Raw genomic sequence first — 21,774 nt, forward strand, 5'->3', positions numbered from 1 at the left:
CATTGTATATGGATGGGGAGGTTCTACCACATTTTGCACAGGAGCTTCAATTTACACTTTTTTATGTGGCATAGGTGGGATCTAAAGGAACCAAAAGCCACTTAAAAGGTTAAAAACACACACAGAAAAATTCTGGGAATTACCATTCAACCTATCACTGGTCCAAATAGGTCACGACTCTGGCCAAGGAATGGCTGAGCGAGAATTCCCAGATATTTCCTGTGTGCCGAGATGAAGATGAGGCAACTAGAGACGGAACCTCTACCTGCTGGGATAAACTGTCATTATCCTTATCTCTATATTCTCCTAAAGTGTGTGCTGAGATAGAGATGAGGTAGCTAGAGCCAGTACCACCTCTACCTGCTGGGATAAACTGTCATTATCCTTATCTCTATACTCTCCTAAACTGTGTGCTGAGATATAGATGAGGTAGCTATAGCCAGTACCACCTCTAACTGCTGGTATAAACTGTCATTATCCTTATCTCTGTATTCTCCTAAACTGTGTGCTGTGATATAGATGAGGTAGCTATAGCCAGTACCACTTCTGCCTGCTGGAATAAATTGTCATTATCCTTATCTCTGTATTCTCCTAAACTGTGTGCTGTGATATAGATGAGGTAGCTATAGCCAGTACCACTTCTGCCTGCTGGAATAAATTGTCATTATCCTTATTTCTATATTCTCCTAAACTGTGTGCTGAGATAGAGATGTGGTAGCTATAGCCATTACCACCTCTACCTGCTGGGATAAATTGTCATTATCCTTATCTCTGTATTCTCCTAAACTGTGTGCTGAGATATAGATGATGGAGCTATAGCCAGTACCACCTCTACCTGCTGGGGTAAACTGTCATTATCCTTATCTCTGTATTCTCCTAAACTGTGTGCTGAGATATAGATGAGGTAGCTATAGCCAATACCACCTCTACCTGCTGGGGTAAACTGTCATTATCCTTATCTCTATATTCTCCTAAACTGTGTGCTGAGATAGAGATGAGGTAGCTATAGCCAGTACCACCTCTACCTGCTGGGATAAATTGTCATTATCCTTATCTCTGTATTCTCCTAAACTGTGTGCTGAGATAGAGATGAGGTAGCTATAGCCAGTACCACCTCTACCTGCAGGGGTAAACTGTCATTATCCTTATCTCTATATTCTCCTAAACTGTGTGCTGAGATATACATGATCTAGCTATAGCCAGTACCACCTCTACCTGCTGGGGTAAACTGTCATTATCCTTATCTCTGTATTCTCCTAAACTGTGTGCTGAGATAGAGATGAGGTAGCTATAGCCAGTACCACCTCTACCTGCTGGGGTAATTTGTCATTATCCTTATTTCTATATTCTCCCAAATAATCTAATACACCAGGAGTATATAGTTAGTGAGGCTTAGTTGTGATCTCTATGTTATAACTGTGTGACAGGAGTCTGTCTAACTATCAATCACAGTTGTGATATGAGATGGCGACTACCTTGTAGCACAGCCCATGCCATTTCAGAAAGTTCTGGTGTGACTTTTGCAAAGCAGACATGCCTGTTCTTATCAGATCCCATGAGCTGACTGAAGAGAAGGATGCCATGACTTTTCTGATAGAATGGAATAACTACATATACTATTCCTAGATAAATTATATATAAGCAAAAATACAGGAGTGTTGCTTTAAGCAGGTCTGATTTTTAATTTTTAATCCATTTCCCCCCTCCCCCCATTTTAATTATCCCTCCACCCCCGGACAAGCCCTTTAACCTCCAGCCCTGCAGAAGGCAGCACTATGGAAGGTATTTCAATCAGCAGCCAATTGTGCTTTTCTCTGTTCAGCAACCTGAAAGAATAAATCAATTGAACATCTATCAGATACTAAACACCACATTTGGGAAACTTAGTAGTAGAATTATGACCTCTACTATGTAATTGCTATTGCAATTCCTCATAAATAAGATGAGAGGCGCTTTAGGACAGTTATTGATCACCATTGATCTTGTATGATTGATATTGTATATTGTTTTGCTGTACTCGTACAATTACTAAGTAATATATGGGATGTCGCCTAGTTTTCACGATTTTCATTATCTGTGTTTTTATAGTTTTGACTATATGGGGGAAATATAACAGAGTATACAATGTCTGGGACCACAATTTACTTTTATACTTTGTGCTACAGTTACTTAAAGGGGTTGTCCAGAAATTGGACGAACCTCCTAAAATCGTACTTGCCTGTCCCCAGTGCTCTGTTCCAGTGGTGGACATATCACATGTGCGGCGAAATTGGCTGCACAGGGGCCATGGATGGAAGAGGGCCCACTCAGCTGGTACAAACGCTGGATGGTAAAGATGATATATGAAGCACACAGGCCCACCCGGCATCCTCCGATCTATACATTTAGAGCAGAGGCTGCTGGGAGGTACTGAGAGTATTTGTTGGATGAACCTCGTGAGTTTTCGCCAGCGGTTTTGTTCAGACTGAACAGTTCTGAAACAAAACTGCTGTTGTATAGTAAGTGGCGGCCCAAGGGAGGTAACTAATGATGATGGACAGTGTTACTCACCTCTCCTGGGCTTCAGCAACGATCTTCTGACCTCTTCTGGTCTTAGAGCTGTCACATTGCAAAATGACAGTGGTGCAACCCATGTGACGCTATGCCGGCATCAGTTGTCAATCTTCAGTGGTCTCTCACGTCACTCATGATGTCTCTATGACCAGAAGACTGGCACTGGCATCCAGGAGAGGTGAGTAACACTGTTTGTCACCTCCTCTGAGCTTCTGCTAATTAGACCCTGAGTATATAAATGGTTTGTGGGTGGCAAACCCCCAAAATTTTGGGTTTGGAAGAAAATTCATAAATAAAACCGTATGGGTCATTGTAGTGTTTGGGTGGGCTACTGTGAGACATTATACTGTATAGACGGTCCACCATAGGACATTATAGTGTGGGGAGGGGCCACTTTTGGATACTATACTGTGTGGAGAGACTACTATGAGACATGATACTGTGTGCCAGGGGTGAACCTACCTTTTCTGCTGCCCGAGGCGGACGACAGAAAGCCGTCCCCCCCCCTCCCGGAAGAGGGGGTGGAGTGGAGGGGGCGGGGTGGATCGAAGGGGGCATGGTGAGCAAAGGGGGCGTGGAGGAGAGGCGTTAGCAGGCATAGAGCAGGCAGGGAGAGGACCTGCTCTCTGACTGAGCGTGCGGAGAGGCCACTGGAGCAGCGCTGCGTCCACAGGGCCTCCCCAATCCACCGCTCGGTGACGGTGACGCTAAGCCAGTCCAGGACAGCTTGTCCTGGACTGGCTTAGGTAAGCAAAAATGCCGTCCTCCCCGGGGCCCTGTCATAGCGTCGCCTGAAGCGGTCGCTTCAGGTCGCCTCATGGGAGGTGCGGCGCTGCTGTGTGCATGGGCTGCTATAGAACATTATACAGTGTGGAGGGGCCATTAAGGGACATCATTCTATGTGAAGAGGCCAATATGGAACATTATACTGTTTGGCGACCACTGTTGTACATTATACTGTATGCACTAAGGTACGTTATTTTTAAAGAGGTTTTCCAGGAACTGGATAAACTCTGGAGGAGCCAGGGCAGGTATAAAATTAAAAACACAACTCAGCTGTCCCCAGCATTATGGTGTCTGATACTGTAGCCGACCACATTGTGCCTCATTCTCCAAAAGCCCTGCACCTCATTTGACTGCTGCAGAGGGACCGGTGATGGCCCTCTACAGCCTGTGCCTGCCCCTCTCTGTTCTCCACCACCAGTGTCTATACTGAAAACTACCTGCCTGGTACTACAAGGTCCTATCTCCATAAGGTTCTGAGTCCTGACAGTTTCATTCTTACAAATGTTAACTATTAACATTTTCATGGTCTTCTTAGTGTCAGGTCCCGAGTTGTCTTCAGTAGGAACAATCAGTGACCCCTACTCGACCTTTCCAAAAAATTCTTTCCTTTTAGACTATTGTATTGATGTTTTCCTTGCAGTCACAGGAGCTGATATTGGACATTTTTCCCATTGAAATTGGTAGATACAGTATATACAGTAGCCTCTAGTGAAGGTGTATGGGCTGCATAGTATTCATATGGTGGCCCCTTACGTCAAACTTTTCGTTGAAGTAGGATTAATAAATAGCATGTGGTTAAGAAAAGTTGATAATACCTTAAAGGGGTATTCCGATTTTATATTTTTATAGCAAATCCATAGGGCCACCGGAGCACTCAGTTTTTGGAAGCATGGTGGTCCTGTTACCTCTATTCCCAGGGCTCATGCTTTTCTCTAATAGACAGGCATAACTAGGAGTGGTGGGCTCCCCCCCCGCATTCCTGCATACACTATTATGCCCCATAGTGGCCCCTGCACACACATTATGGTGCCCCATAGTGGCTCCTGCACACACATTATGATGCCCCATAGTGGCTCCTGCACACACAGTATGGTGCCCCATAGTGGCCACTGCACACACAGTATGGTGCCCCATAGTGGCCACTGCACACACAGTATGATGCCCCATAGTGGCTCCTGCACACACAGTGCGATGCCCCATAGTGGTCCCTGCACACACAGTGCGATGCCCCATAGTGGTCCCTGCACACACAGTATGATGCCCCATAGAGGCCTCTGCACACAGTATAGTTCCCCATAGTGGCCCCTACACATACTATTATGCCCCATAGTGGTCCCTGCACACACAGTATGATGCCCCATAGAGGCCTCTGCACACAGTATAGTTCCCCATAGTGGCCCCTACACATACTATTATGCCCCATAGTGGCCCCTGCACACACAGTATGATGCCCCATTTTGGTCCCTGCAAACAGTATTATGTCCCATTGTGGACACCCATGAACAAATATTATACGAATTAATAATCAGAGACCCAGGAGGGATATAAACATAAAAAAACACTTACTTACCTATCCCTGGCTCCGTTGCGGGCTCTGCTGATGTCGGCCATCTTCAATGACATATGGGACGTCACGTGACCCGGGGACTTTGTCGCGACACAAAGGACACAGGCCCCGGTCATGTGACGTCAGGGACATCACAAAAGTAGGCCTGAAACTTGCCAGGAGAGGTAAGTAAATAGGGCCCGTTACAAAAAACACAGCGGTAGCGGCTGTCGCCAGGCCCCCTACTCTCCCAGACCCTGTGGCAGCCGCTACCGCGGCTACCCCAGTAGTTACTCCCCTGCCCATAGACAACACTTACAAAAAAGGACGCACACACAATAAAGGTGTCATTGGATACACAAAACTTTACTTAGGGTAAAACAATTCATAAAAAGGAGGAAAAAAACCTCTATAAAGCAGAGGAAGGATGCACTGCTGCCCCTACATTCTGATGAATGGTTGGGCCCCTAAGGGTCAAACTTCAGATAGATCTCATTTTATCCTGAAATCCCCTTAGCAAGTGATTGGAGCTACAAGAGATGCAACAGACTACTTACAACCTACTTTTGTTTTCCAGCCCGTTTTTTGGGGGATTTTTTACGCAGTGATTTTTAGCTGTGTTTCACTCCTTAGCATTTCCAGGACCCTGTTGTGGTGCCTTGTGTTCATTGCCAGAGCATCTTTTAGCATTTTCCAGCCTACTGGGTGATATCAGTACCCCTGGGGAACCAGTGGTCATGTGTGGCTTGCATCATGACGTCAACGTACCCCATATAATCACTGAAACTCAATCACAGGCCTCATTGGTTCCCCATGAAAACCACTGACGTTCACCCAGAGGGCCACAAGATGCCCAGGAACAAATACCAGATGCAGATAAGGAGCCCAGGAGAGGTGACAGGAGGTGAGGATGAGTTTTTATTAGTTCTCACCACCTCTCCTGCACCTTCAGTTAATATAATCTGGGGAATGACGAGATCCCAGAGTATTTGATTTTCATTTGATTACAATTTCGTATCTTATATTTTCCATCCTATTCACAATTATCAGATACTTTGTGTTGGTTATCCCTTAAAATCTCAAGAAAATACATTTAAGTTGTGGTTGTAAGGTGACAAAATGTGAAAAAGTTCAGGAGGTCTGTGAATACTGTATGTGCATTGTAGCAGTAGTTAGACAGGACCTGGGGCGAGTAAACATCACAAGTTGGCGATCCTCTCCAGGGTTGTTTATCATGGGACAGCCCATACGATTGTAGACATGTACTCAAGACACAATAGGGCAGACTGCAACCAAGACTGACTCTAAAGCTGCTAAACTGTGTAGTGGGTGTAAGTGTGATTATGGATCTATGGGAGACCCTGTCCAACTACTTAGTGTCTTTTGGATGCAGTTCCGCAGGAGACTGTGTAATACAGAGACTGAAAAAGTACCCTGTTCTGTAAGAAGTGCTTTCATTGAGAGACTCTGTAACCACCAAGTCGGCTGCCTCTTGTAACACTCTGAAACCTCCAAGTCAGCTGCCTCTTGTAACACTCTGTAACCACCAAGTCGGCTGCCTCTTGTAACACTCTGTAACCACCAAGTCGGCTGCCTGTGTAACACCCTGTAACCACCAAGTCAGCTGCCTCTTGTAACACTCTGTAACCACCAAGTCGGCTGCCTCTTGTAACACTCTGTAACCACCAAGTCGGCTGCTTCTTGTAACACTCTGTAACCACCAAGTCGGCTGCTTCTTGTAACACTCTGTAACCACCAAGTCGGCTGCCTCTTGTAACACTCTGTAACCACCAAGTCGGCTGCCTCTTGTAACACTCTGTAACCACAAGCCAATCGCCTCTTGTTACACTTTGTAGCCCCATCTAGTTTCTTCTTGTTAGACTTTGTAACCACCAAGCTACATGCCTCTTATTAGTTTCTGTAACCACTAAGCCAGTTGCCTCTAATAAGACTTTGTAAGTAACTAGTAAGTAACTTTGTTAAAGTCCATCTCCTATGTTTGCTTGCCTGTGTGTTTGTATCATCTTCAAGTAGGGCCCAATTCATTGGTCTCCCCCTTCTGCGGGAGACTTTTGGATGTTTCGGGAGAGTTGACAAGTGTGGTCTAACCTCTACATGCAAGTCCATTGACAACTGCCTGCTATAAGCAGTAATAACGATTCATGTATGTGGTTGAGAATTCCTGAAGAAGTTCTTGATTGAGAACATCCTGAAGAAGTTCTTGGTTGAGATATCCTAAAGTTCATGGTTGAGAAAATCCTGAAGAAGTTCTTGGTTGAGAAGTTCCATTGTGGTTCAGGAATTTGAGGTTTATTAAACTGAAAGTAAAATCAGCAAATGTGCCCCCACCTATCATGTGACATTTATAATACTGGAGTATGGGTACCTTTTTGGTCCACTAGGGTCTAGATGTAACTACTACGTCTTACCACTATGTCCTCTTCATTCCTGGGTCTGGGTGTCTTGATCATCTTCAGGACAATCCAGCTCTGCTTCATACAGGGACTGAACATTTCGAATCCATGTATAATTCAGAAGGAGACTAGAGCTCAGCCGTGCATCCAAATATTGTCTGTTCCAGTCTATTGGAGGTGTTATTGTATGTGTATTAATGTGATATTCATTATCCTCATCCTCCGGTTACACACTGCAGTCATCCTTATAGTTCCCACTTCCTCTTCTATGGGTCTCTGGTCTTATATTTGGATAGATACACTATAGAGAAGACCTAGAGGTTATGACTCAAGCCTATGGCAGCGGACACTTGGATGGCGCTCTGTCTACACCAGAGGCTGGTTACACAAAGGGTGTCTAAGGAACAGACTTGTGGCTATGGGGTGCTCAGGAGCAGTTGCCCCTGGTGCTGAGTGCTAAGGAAGGTGCCAACTATCTCCGCCTGGGCCGGCAGCAAATTGACTGTTTGCCCAGGGTGTACTGGTTGTAAACACCAGGGGAGGGAAGGGGAAACACATAGCAATTTTAACTCTTTTAGGGATGGTGTTTTTATTAAATCTTCCATAATATTTCCAACATCTGAACAGTGGGTGTGAAGCGGTATGCCGGCCACTGGTATCCCTGCGGACAAGTCACTCCCGAAATATCCAAACTGTACCGCCAGCTGTGACTTAAAGATATGCATCCATATTGTCACCAACAAATCATACTGTCAAGCGGATCATAGAAATGGGAGGGAGGTAAACTCTCTGCTGAGGAGCCGGAAAAAGAAATGGGGTGGGCGCGTGCAAGCCCTAAATCCCCACCGGACCTACCACTTATACCAGCCCAAATTAGAGGGGGAACAAGGTCACCTATCATAGAGGAGATCCGGTCTAGAAAAGCTCCCTTTACCGATCAAGGGAACTGGTCAGAAAAAAGGGGGGGATTAAGGGAAGGACAAGGGGAGACTCCATACCCCGCTGCTACAGTCAGTAACGCCTACCCTATGCGGCTCGGCCTTTTACCCAGAGGAACATTCTACAGTTGAGTCCCTTTCTGTAAGAGGGATAAAGGCTATTTATTGCTTTATATACAGTCTGTAGGGGGCAGTAGTAATACACTTAGACATAAATTAAGAATGGGGTAAACTATTTACCCTGACAGGAGGATATAAGAGTCACAACAATTGGCCATCTGGAGCACTCATGAGTTGCGTTTGTTATTAAGCTCCATCTTCCGGAGATTTGCTTTATTACACAGGCTATGCCTTGCTTTCAGTGTCGGTATTTATGTCTACACAAACCCAAAGGCATTCTGGTATGGCTCTAGCCCATTATAACCTATAAGCACATTGGGCATATATACTGAATGAAGACACGGCACTTAGTGTGAACACAGTCAGATCAACAAAGCATAGGTTTCAGGGATCTGGCACTAAGCGGTTATCCTCTTTAGACAATCCCAGGGGGGGGGGGGGGGGATCCCAGGAATCTGCAATCTACACAGCAACACATTTTGAATTGCACTGCAGCACCACCAAAGGATGAATCTAGAATTACACAGCTACGAAAGAAATCAATGGGCTGCATGGGTAGGGTGGGTGTTGGGTGACGGTTTGCAGACTCCGACCCTGATTACACTTGAAATATGTGGAAGCAGGACTTTTCTCTCTGCCCATTTTGAACAGAAACCTGGTTCATCCCATTATAGTCAATGATGTCCAGGGGTTTTGCGGTAACCACTTTTTTTACGTATTGGGTTTACCCCAACGCTATTGTAAGCCTAGTCTTAGAGGTACTCTTTGTAGCTGCGCTAACCCTTGACAAAGGCCCTGAACAGGAGACCCCCCCCCCCATAGACAATGGCCAAACTTGAAGCTCCCGGGCCCCAAAGCAGAATCTGTAATGGAGCCCCTACTTTGTGCCATTTACACTAGTGGTATATTATAGGTTATATATTATATTATTAATAGATATATAAAATGTATTTCCATTTTGAGGCAAAATCTGACCCCAACTCTAAACTACAAGCCCTGGAGATCTCAGAGCTGGAAACCTGCAGGTGGTACAAGTAGGTCTGATGTGACCCTCCAAGAACCCAGGAACTTCTAAATATATCTTCAGTCCTCCATTTCATCCTATTAAAATAATCCAGACTGCCGAGTGAAATCTCATATCCACAGATGGGGACAGGTTAATGCGTGATGGGCCATTGTATTATATGGGGCCACTGCAGGGGAATTTTACTGAGTGATGGGCCATTGAGGGGCCTTATATTGCATAGGGTCACTAAGGAGGCGTTATACTATGCAGGGGGCATTATACTACGTAGGGGGCATTATACTACGTAGGGGGCATTATACTATGTAGCGGGCATTATACTATGTAGAGGGCATTATACTATGTAGAGGGCATTATACTATGTAGGGAGCTTTATACAATGTAGGGGGCATTATATTATATAGGGGGCATTATACTATATAAAGGGCATTATACTATGTAGAGGGCATTATACTATGTAGGGAGCTTTATACAATGTAGGGGGCATTATACAATGTAGAGGGCATTATACAATGTAGGGGGTATTATACTATGTAGAGGGCATTATACAATGTAGGGGGCATTATACTATGTAGGGGGCATTATACAATATAGGGGGCATTATGATTTGTGCTAGTAAGGAATGTTTATATATAAGTGGTTATGGGGGATAATTTCACTGGGTCCACCATTGTGTTAAAACGGGCCTGGACTGGGGTGGAGGTAGACACACACTCACACAAGTCTTAGCAGGCCCGATAGCCTGCAGCAGTCAGAGCATGCTGGGAGTTGTAGTTACAGTTTGCTCTCTATTGAAAATTAATTCAATCCTGGGCAAGTCTATAAGAAGACTGAACGTGGCAAACATCAGAGTCACAATTTCCTACTGGATGGTACCTTTAAATAGGATATGTTAGGTCTCCCGACCTCCGTGTTCCAGTAAATACATGTATTCATCTATGAAATAAAACACATGGAGGATTTTTTCATAATTCTACAATGTGTTGTTCCTCTGTTATCCCTGTAGGAAATGTATAAATACCCTGTTACCATTCCCCGTAAAGGGGTTCCTATATAGTCTGGCACTGTCAACACTTACTGGACAGTCTGAGAATGTGTAGGGACCCCCCTCATTGGTAACACCCAATTTATTCATAATTTCCAGGAGGAATAACAGAGTAACACACAGAATTGTAATAAAATATGACCCAAATTGTTACATTCCTGGAAATTGAATTATTTACTAAATCAGATATTGGCAGAAGACGTTAACCAATACATCACGGTAACAAGAAGTAGTACAATAATGAAATATCAACTTCTCAAACACATAAATAACGTCTTTCAAGAACTTTCTGCGTCTGAGAAAACTATCCAAAACTCAGAAGGAATGAATTGAATGGGGACACCACGTTACCCAGCATTCCCTTCTCTCCCTAACAAAGGCGCTATTGTGTGTAAACATGAAAGAGAGGATGGATAGTGACCTGGGTTTTCTATATAGGGCACCTGTTACAGGACCGGATTAAGGCATCACGTGACCTCTGCTTTTATTGTCAATGCTCCGACGTGGGTTGTGTTGCTATATTTCTCTTTGAAGTATCGCTCTCCCTGTAGAAAATCTCCATTAAATGCACTTTGGTAGAGCGAGTGCGAGTGAGCGTGCCAACACTTCATCCATAGTCTGTAATAGTCGGTGCACACATTATATGGCCATGAACTTGTATAGTATATACCGCTACCTGCAGGTTATTGGGATGACTCTATAGTTTAAATACAACAAAGAGATGGCACCATGGTGCTGTGGGGATGGCACAAGTTTGGCACAAATTTTAATGTTATCCCTTATGCTGATATTGGGACCCCAGGAGCACAAGAACAGGAGTCCCATTTCCCTACCTGAATTGAGTGGCGCACTTACCATTACATTCCTTCTCTTGGCTCAGGCAGTCCCATAGACAGTGGATGGAGCCGCATAGTCTTTCGTGTGGAACGTGTATAACTAGAGATGTGAGAATTGGTTTGTAATGAACTGGATTCAAGCCGAATATTACTAATTTTTCTGTTTTTGATGAAAGCGAACAAATTTATCTAAAATGACTGATACGAGTAGATGATAGTGGCACCATCACCAATATTATCAGCGGTGGTCGCACTCATCTCAGAAACGTCTTTTTTTTTTTTAACTATCCCTGTGCTGTGATATCATAGTGTCAGAGCACAGGGATAGAAAATAGTGGACCACCACTGCTATTATAAGGCGGTGGCCCCACTATCACAGAAAAGCCAATTTATTTTTACTATCCCTGTGCTGTGATAGTGTCAGAGCATAGGGATAGCTGATAGTTGGTGCTTGGGACCCCCCAAACAGAAACCTATACGCATTAAAAAGCGGTTACTTTCAGGATCTCCAATTATTATACTCTGGGTGTACACAGTATAGTATTAAAGATGACCTTTCACCACCCCAAGGCTGTGCAGTTTTCTGCACCATGTTACAGGCGCTGCTACACAGACTCTGGGGCACGTTGAATTTTGTCTCTAGCCCACCTGATATAATGCTTCATAGTAAATGTGCCTATAGGGATATGAGATGAGTAGGGGTCTGCGCACGGTGTCACTCACTCCATTGTTCTATTAATGAAGCCGGATCTCAGCAGCCAGACCCTTCCGATAAAATTGCTATTTCTGTGTCTAGATACAATTTTGTACATAAAGGTTTGGCACATTAATGCTAGGTTCACACTTGTGGCATGTTCTCTGTAGTGGGACAAGAAGAATGGAGGGACCGCCCACTAAAAACGCGATTACCAGTGTCGGCAGGTTTTGTGCAGTACTTTTCTCTACGTCAATTTTTGGCGGCATCTGTGACAGGGTCTCTTAAGGAGACTCCAAAACAGTGTGAATGAAGGCTCAATGATTTGGGGACTTGGCTGGTGAATGTGAATACGTAACATTATAGTGACATCTAGTGGCCATAGAAGTGATGACAATCTGGTAAAGTAATTCGTAATGGAAGAGGAAAGAGCATTGAATGTGGAGAGTAACTCGGGGGACTGGTGAATTCTGCAAAATCGAACAACAGGGTGATTTTTAGGTTAGGGCTACATGTCGATTTTGCTCACAATTACCGCTATGCGACCAAAGATTGCCATATCACCTTGTGAGTCTTTCACTAATGTTAGTGAACGGAGTCAAATTGTGAGCCTTAGGGAGCCGTAACGGTGACGTCTAGTTGCAATAAGATTGGGCAGTGCACGGACATCCCATGCTTCTGTGGCCAAATTCATTCAATGAATCGGTGCCACGAAAGCACAGCAACAAAACCAGACAGGAATAGGTTTTGCCCTGAGTTTTTGGCCTGGACTGTTGACCCGCACATTGATCCTTTTAATACACGGTCGTGTACGTGGGCCGATAGAAATGAATGGGTCAGTGTGCTACCCAGGATAACCCCACTGAACTAGCTCACTGAGCTATGCCACGGTCGTCTGCAAGAGGCCTAGGATTCTATGTCATTCTCCCATCTGCCTACGGCCATTTTAATAGGAACCGAACATGGTTCTGGGTCCTATTTGCCCTCTATTCACATTGTAGGTCTATTCTGTGTCCAAGAGAGGTATGTCTGTTTAGTGTCAGCATTTGGGATTCAGGGGAGAGAAGGTGCACAACAGTTTGCCAGACCACAAGTTGTAACTGTAGCAGGGGCAACACGGTGGCTCAGTGGTTAGCACTGCAGCCTTGCAGTCCTGGGTTTGAATCCTGCCAAGGACAACATCTGCAAGGATAACCCCTGCGACTGGGCCAGCGTGATATGGGGCCAGCCTTGGTGACTATGATAGCAGTCGTACAAGCCTGATTGCACAACCGCTGTACATACTGTTAATGTAAAGGGTCCCTAGCATATCGCCGGGCCCCTTTCCAATAGCTGCTAGCCCAGGGGAGGTGACTAGAAATAATAAATATTTAATACTCACCTCTCCTGTGCTCAGCATCCTCTCCGGCGCTCTTCTGTCATGTGACTGAGGCCTGTGATGGGGCATGGCGGTGTAATGATATGTCTCAGCAGTGACGTCTGTAGAGGGTCAAAGACACTGAAGACAGCAGGACAGAGCGAAGAATGCCCAGGAGAGGTGAGGCAAGGTAATTATGAGTGTGTTATTTTTAATCACCTTCCCAGGGCCTCCAAACATTGTATTCTGGGGTCCGAGGAAACCCTGGAGTGTAATAATAGCACCAAAGTGGAAGGGAACTGCTGGGAGCATATAATACTGAGTTGGGGCCACTGTGGAGCATGTAATACTGGGTGGGGGCCACTGTGTGGTCCCATACAGTATAGTATACTCCCCACAGTGGCCCACACACAGTATTATATGTTCCACACAGTGGCCCCCACGCAGCGCAGCACCTCCCATGAGGCGACCACTTCAGGCAGGCTGTCCTGGACTGGCTTAGCGTCACTGTCTCGGCAGCCCGGCATGGGAAGCGAGCGGTGGATTGGGGCGGCCCTGTGGACACAGCGCTGCTCCAGCGGCCGCCCCTCATGCTTAGCAGAGAGTTGGTCCTCTCCCTGCCTGCTCCCTGCCCGCTAACGATGCTCTCTCCGCTCCGCCCTCTCCACTTGGCCCCGCCCCCTCCGCTCGGCCCTGCCCCCTCTGCTCGGCCCCGCCCCCTCCTTGGGGGGGGGGGGCAGCTTTCTGACGTCCGCCTCAGGCAGCACAAACCCTAGGTTCACCCCTGCCCCCACGCAGTATTATATACTCCACAGTAGCTCTTCAGTCTGAGGGGTAGTGAGGGGTAGTCGTCTTTTTATTGTCCGCTTCAGGCAGCAGAGGGGCTACGTTCTCCACTGGTATGGGGCCACTGTGGAGCATATTATATTGTGTGTTGACCTGTAACCATCACTATGAAGAATTTGCTGTTGGAAGGGTGGAGGGGGCATCGGACAAAAGTTTGCAAGGGTCCAAAAGATTTTAGTTATGCCACTGCATATTGCGTATAGTCCACTTCTTTCCCGTTATTGTTACTATTTACCTTAGAGTTCTCATTCCTGTAATATACTTTTGTGTTCCATGCAGGAGAGTGATGGCGCCCTCTTCTGGCAGGATCCAGTACTGTTACTCTGAATGTCATGGAAGTTACTTAGCTTTATAATACAGCCTGCTCTTTGCCTAATGGTAGATGCATATCTCAGAAACTATACCGCTCATGTGAAAATACCACCTTGTAAAAGTCCTGCCATAATAGAGTCACACTACAGTGAAAGAGGGAGAAAGAAATCTGCAACCAAAGCATACCCTGAGAAAATCCCATAATCAGAGCTAGTGTCAGAATCCGGCAAATCCAGACAGGTACTGGGGTCAAGGGCACCTGTCTGTGACCCCCGCGATCAGCTCTATGAATAAGCTGCAGTGTTTATATGAGCATGGATAGGAGGTTCTTGGTACTTTTTACATTTTGATGAATCTGTAACTATAAGCCCACCTGGCCCGTCAAGGCGACCTCTGTTAGGTGGGTCCCTACACTAAATGACTGACCTCTCTTAGGACCTTGGTCTCCCATGAATTAAGGACAAATGTTTTTTTTTTCAGCCATATCATGTCCTAGATCTACCACAAACAGCTTCTTCTTTTGGGACCAGTGTCCTCTGAATAAGGGGTGTAAATAGAAAAGACTGGCCCTCCAGCAAACTTTTGACTTGGGTCCCCCCCCCCATGGCATAGCACCCCTTTTCCTGATTTCAACATAGTATAATGTCCCATTTACACACACTATAATATCCCATAGTGGCTCCTTTGCAAGGTATAATGTCCCATAACAACCCCTGCACACAGTATAATGTACTTAGAGGCCCCTCCATACTGTATAACATCCATAGGAGTCCCTTCACACAGTATAATGTCCCATAGTGGCCCCTGCACACAGTATAATGTCCCATAGTGGCCCCTTCACACAGTATAATGTCCCATAGTGGCCCCTGCACACAGTATAATGTCCCATAGTGGCTCCTCCACATAGTATAATGTCCCATAGTGGCCCCTCCACACAGTATAATGTCCCATAGTAGCCCCTCCACACAGTATAATGTCCCATAGTAGCCCCTCCACACAGTATAATGTCCCATAGCGGCCCCTGCACACAGTATAATGTCCCATAGTGGCCCCTGCACACAGTATAATGTCCCATAGTGGCTCCTCCACATAGTATAATGTCCCATAGTGGCCCCTCCACACAGTATAATGTCCCATAGTGGCCCCTGCACACAGTATTATGTCCCATAGTGGCCCCTCCACACAGTATAATGACCCATAGTGACCCCTGCACACAGTATTATGTCCCATAGTGACCCCTCCATACAGTATAATGTCCCATAGTGGCCCCTCCATACAGTATAATGTCCCATAGTGGCCCCTAGACACAGTATAATGTCCCATAGTGGCCCCTCCACACAGTATAATGTCCCATGGTGGCCCCTCTATATAGTATAATGTCCCATAGTGGCCCCTCCACACAGTATAATGTCCCATAGTGGCCCCTCCATATAGTATAATGTCCCATAACAGACCCAGAACACAGTATAATGTCCTATAGCTGCCCGTCCAAACAGTATTATTCCCTATTTTCAGAACCCAGAGTATAATGATCAGAGACCCAGTGGAAGTGACAAACATAAAAACCAGTAGCACTTCCCTCTCCTGCACACTCCCTGCTGCTTTCGGCCCTGACGTGGGCTACATTGCAAAAGTAGCCTGAAGACCGCAAGGAGTGTGCCAAAGCCCATGGGAGGTGAATAACTCTGTTTTTTTTTTATGTTCAGTCACCTCCTCTGGGCCTGCGATCATTATACTCTAGGGTCTGAAAATAAGCCGCATCTGCAGAAGAAGCACAGGCAGCCGTGAGCAGGAACAGGACTCCATAAGTATATATGGCCTCTTACCTGCTGGGGTTATTCCATCAGGTAATGGCCTATTAAAAAGAGAAAAAACACATTAGGGGCCCACCGTGTCCCCTAATGTCCCGGGCCCTGTGGCAGCAGCTACCCCGGTAGTTACGCCCCCGTCAGTGACCACCTCTAACTGTAACCAAATGTTGTGAATGAAACAACACTCCAAAGATGGAAGTTTTCAAAGTAAGCACCAGGGGGCAGTGCAGCAATGTTAAAGACAAAAATAAAATCAACTCTGGGAAAATGGAAGAAAATAAAGTTTTTACTCTTTACAGTATGAACACTGCATTGTGGATCCGACATGCAATAAAGGAAGTTCAGCGAGAGGTAGAAAAAAAGGCATTTTGTGCTTATCTTCCCAGCACTCAGATAGCCACGCAGCCATGAAATAACATCCACATTTGTATTCTGAAGACTCCGGGAAAACCGCAGAATTGTTCCCGTTATACTACTACTATTCTTAATGATAGAAAAAAATGTTACATTTCTTTGGCTTAGAACCAAGTAGAAATGTATTATTGTGTAAAGTCATTTAACTATTAGATGACTGCAAACCTCAGACTTACATTGCAGCCTGTACCTTGTGTCCTTAGGCTCCAGGGTGCACTGGACCAAGGGTTCATACATGAGGCATAATTGTATAATTGTCACATCTGGCAAACGCCCTAACCCATGCAAGGACTAGGTATGGACTATGGTACATTAGGATCCCCAGTCACCATTTGGTTGCTGGATAAACAAAGGTGCAGCTATCAGACGCGTTGGGATCTTACCCACTCACTTCATGGCCGCCGCAGCATAAGTTACACATTAACTGCATCAGTGTCTGCCTGACACCAAAGTGCATGGTAGAGGAGGAAGCCAAAGTGCATGGTAGAGGAGGAAGCCTCTCGCTTCCTTTTTTACTAGTAAGTAGGCCTGTGGCCTACGTGTTGCCCTAAGACATCTGCGGAATGACATCATTATCCTGCGCCTTACGCACCAGGAGGCAGACGCCCTGATTATTTCCATTGAGCAGCGGCAGTGACCTCAATGGTGACTCCCTGACTTATGACATCGCTCTTTCACAAAAACAAAAACTGTGCTGTTACAACTTTTTGCGAAGGAATCACCTTTAGCAACAAAAAGGGAGCATAACTAATATAAGCAGTATTAAGGGGCTTTAGTAAAAGGGGGTATAATTTATAAAGAAGGTCTAGATCAATAACAAAAAAGGCACTCGGGCGTGCAGGGAATTTTTATATAAGGGTAGCGGCATTATGGGGACTTTATGTAGGTGAGGATAATGTGTGACAGGTGTCTGGAAAAGTGAAGAGCCAAAGATTTCTATGCCAAAATCTTTACAGAGACAAGTCACAGCTGGAAGAAGTGGTCATGGCCGTCCAAAGGGAAGAGAAAGGAAATGTGAAGGATTAGTCAGAGACGTGAGTCGTAAGGCACTACATTGTTCTTGTACTGTATTCACCTAAATGGTCTGCAGAGTCCTGTGTAGAGCTGGTATATACCGCTATACGGTCACTTTATGGTCACAATATGGCTATGCCTGATTTGGGGGCCCTTTTAGATATGTTTGCCCCCCTTTCCCATGCTGAACCCCTAGCTATACCCCTGTTTTACAGAAACAAAGACTGAACCTCGTCATGTTAGCATAACTCCCAACTGTCCCGCACTTAGCGGGAAAGTCTCGCTTTTATTCTCCTGTCCCGCAGTCCCGCGCAGCTCCCTACATGTCCCACTTTGTACCTTTAGTGTTTTACTTAACAAACTTTCCTCTGATCACTCCCCGCTCTCATAACAGCGATAAAAGCGGTGAGTGATCGGGGGAAAGCTTGTACTACTGTAATCTGAAGGACCTGTGTGTGACGTCAGACGTCACGTGAATAGGGAGGCGTGTCTTAGTGTGCCAGCCAGAAGATGAAGAGATTTGCCGCCTAAAGGTACTGAGAGGGGAGGGGAATGTGAGATGCAGGGTGGAGAGTGTGTGTGTGTGTGTGTCTCTGTGTGTGTGTGTCTCTGTGTGTGTGTCTGTGTCTCTGTGTGTGTCTCTATGTGTGTGTGTCTCTCAGTAACCTAGGGGCAGAGATGGAAGGGGAACATTATACTGGGGGCAGAGATGAGGGGGGGCATGAAAATGGGGGAAGATGGAGGGGGGACATGAAACTGGGGGCAGGTGAAGGGGGATAATAAACTGGAGGAAGATGAAACTAGGGGCAGATGTAGGGGGGGCATGAAACTGGGGGCAGATGGAGGGGGACATAAAATGGAGCAGATGAAGGGGATATTAAACTGGGGGAGAATTGGTGGTGGAGATGAAACTGGGGGAAGATGAAGGGGGGCACTTAAACTGGGGACATTAAACTGGGGACAACTGGAGGGGGCATTAAACCGTGGAGGTAGCTGTAGGGGGACCTGTCTGCCTCTAGTTGCCCTCAGTTTAATGTCACCATCCAGCTACTCCTACGGTTTAATGTCTGCTTCTTTCATGTCCCCTCTAGTTTCCCCCAGGTTAAACTGGGGCACCAGTAGAGGGACTTAATACTGTAGAGCAGTTGGAAAGGAACAATATAATGTGGGGACATATAATGTACGGGTGACTGTAGGAGGATTATACTGTGTGGGGGTACATGGAAAAAAAATGAGAATGGGCGGAGTCAACATAAAAGTGGGCTGTGCTAAATTTGCTGCAGCGCGCGTAGCGCCGCACATTTTGTCCCTCTTTCTGTTCTTCAAAAGTTGGGAGGTATGTGTGAGGTAAACCCTTCGCCAGCACAGACTATATATAGACTGGTGTTGATAGCCTTAGTCTTCATAAATCTCCCCCCCCCCATGCCCCCATTAAGCACTTACTCACATATCTGTATTTTTCATCCATGTGCTCTCAGTGTGTCTATGTGACTGCACCTGGACAGCAGACAGACCTATACAAGCTGCAATTCACATTGCTGTTTTTCCCCACAGATCCATGGACCATGTGTAAAAAAAAAAAATATCATAATTTACTCATCTCTGTATTGCAGGACGGAGAGCATTGGAGAAAATTGTCTCCAAAAGTCCCCAAGTCTGTCCCCACTGTGCACATACAGACTTAAATGGCCACTTCTTTTTCAGACCCCTCAAGTCTCCTTTAATATAACAGGTAATTCTGGACCAACATGTAACGCCCTTAAATTAAACATGTGGCTGCTTTCTGCCTGAAAAACCTGAGTAAAGTTCGTGCCACTAGGTGTCTCCCTTCTAGCTAATTTGCAGTTCACTATTTTGTTACTAAGTAAGCGGTTTCAGCGGATATTATTCACAGACAGCAAGCAGCTTTCCTGCCTGTGGGCATACATTGTTTTAAATTCTTCTGTTTTATCTGCTTGGTTGCATGTATTTGCCATATATTAACCCTTTATTTATAGTCCAGTGTTCTTGGATTTCCCATATTATGTTTACTTGGGCTTTTTTTCAGGTATTTGTTTGCAATTGTATAGTTTCTCCTGGCACTTTCTCCTTCACTTGGGGCAAAAGATTCAACTTCATGACCTAACCTTGTGTCTGAATACCCAAATTAGAGATGGAAGAACCTCTTTGTCATGATCTATATTTGACCTGAATATTCCAAAATGTTCAGTATTTAATAAAAATGAACTAATTACAGTGTTCTACACTATGTTTTATAGATAGGTTCCTAGGAGCCCTGACAGTGTTCTACACTATGTTTTATAGATGGGTTCCTAGGAGCCCTGACAGTGTCATACACTATATTTTATAGATAGGTTCCTAGGAGCCCTGACAGTGTTCTACACTATGTTTTATAGATAGGTTCCTAGGAGTCCTGACAGTATTCTACACTATGTTTTATAGATAGGATCCTAGGAGCCCTGACAGTGTTCTACACTATGTTTTATAGATAGGTTCCTAGGAGTCCTGACAGTATTCTACACTATGTTTTATAGATAGGATCCTAGGAGCCCTGACAGTGTTCTACACTATGTTTTATAGATAGGTTCCTAGGAGCCCTGACAGCAAATTTTTATAGCAAGTTTTATTAGAGTCATAGGCTGGTATAAGAGAAGACTCCATACTGCACAAGCAGCATCAGGTGGTAACATTACAACTGAAATTTCTCCATTTTCCTGTTTCCAGAAAATATCTTAGTGGGTTCCAATGGTCACTTGCCAGACTCTGATCAAGTTGTCTGTGTATCCAGCGAAGAGTGTCTGTCCATCTGCTGACCAAGCCAGAGAAGTACATTGTGGGGGTTCAGCTTTGCTGCTTGTGCTGATCTCCTCTTGTTTCAGTTCATCTACAATGATCTTGCCCTCTAGATCCCAGATCTTGATGCTTGGCCCTGTGGCAGCGCACAGCCAGTAGCGGTTGGGACTGAAGCAGAGAGCGTTGATGATATCTCCGCTGTCCAGGGTGTACAAGTGTTTCCCCTCATTCAAATCCCACAACATGGCTTGTCCATCCTTGCCTCCAGAAGCACACAGGGACCCATCAGGGGACACAGTGACTGTATTCAGGTAGCCGCTGTGGCCAATGTGGTTGGTCTTCAGTTTGCAGTTAGCCAAATTCCAAACCTTCACCATCTTATCCCATCCGCAGGATACAATGATGGGATTGCTGCTGTTGGGTGAGAAACGAACGCAAGAAACCCATTCAGAGTGAGATTCTTCCTGCACTGTGTACTGTGTACTTGTTCTACACTATGTTTTATAGATAGGTTCCTAGGAGCCCTGACATTATTATACACTATGTTTTATAGATAGGTTCCTAGGAGCCCTGGCAGTATTCTATACTATGGTTTATAGATAAACTCCTAGGAGTCCCCAGAGTGTTCTCCACTATGATTTAAGCCATTTTAAGGTGTGGTTTATACCAGATTTGTTCAACTTGAAACTAATCTTCACCCCAACCCACCCAAATCCCTAACAAAATTCTAACCTTTACCAAGATGCAGTTACTTGTCCTCCCAGGCCCGTAGGAAGTGCCCAGCCAGCTCATCTCTACCTACCAGATACCAGGAATATCTTGTAACATCATTCCTTCTTTGCATGTAAATTTATACAAGCACATCATAAGATTTATCTGGGGACCAGATTCTAAAAGGGGCATTTGGCCCAGCTCCATTTAATCTTTCATTGGAATAGATCCAGAGGTATAACCGAGTTGTGAATGAAACGTCACAATAATTTCCTCTTTGGCATAAAATCCCTGAATCCAGCAGTATTTCCTCGGCATAAACCTGCTGTGCTGATATTTAGAGATCATGATGAGCTGCGGGAACCCTAAAATACAAATGTCAGCACTCCAGGTTAGGTAACAGGCTATGCATTGTGAAAATGTACATTTTATTGTCCCAGAAGGCTCACAAATGATATAGCAAATCCATTCCACTACACTCCTGCAATAATATAACTGCACATACATACATTGACCTACATCCTTCATGTAGTATACTGTCACATATATATAGTATATTA

The 21,774-nt window shown here is 45.2% G+C and overlaps 1 pseudogene; it reads right to left on the reverse strand.

Moving 5' to 3' along the window:
• Positions 1-20,319: 20,319 nt before the first annotated feature.
• On the reverse strand, positions 20,320-20,975 carry LOC142195931 (small ribosomal subunit protein RACK1 pseudogene; annotated as a pseudogene).
• Between the last annotated feature and the right edge of the window lie 799 nt (positions 20,976-21,774).

Source organism: Leptodactylus fuscus, chromosome 2 (genome assembly GCF_031893055.1).
Source record: "Leptodactylus fuscus isolate aLepFus1 chromosome 2, aLepFus1.hap2, whole genome shotgun sequence".
NCBI lineage: Eukaryota > Metazoa > Chordata > Amphibia > Anura > Leptodactylidae > Leptodactylus > Leptodactylus fuscus.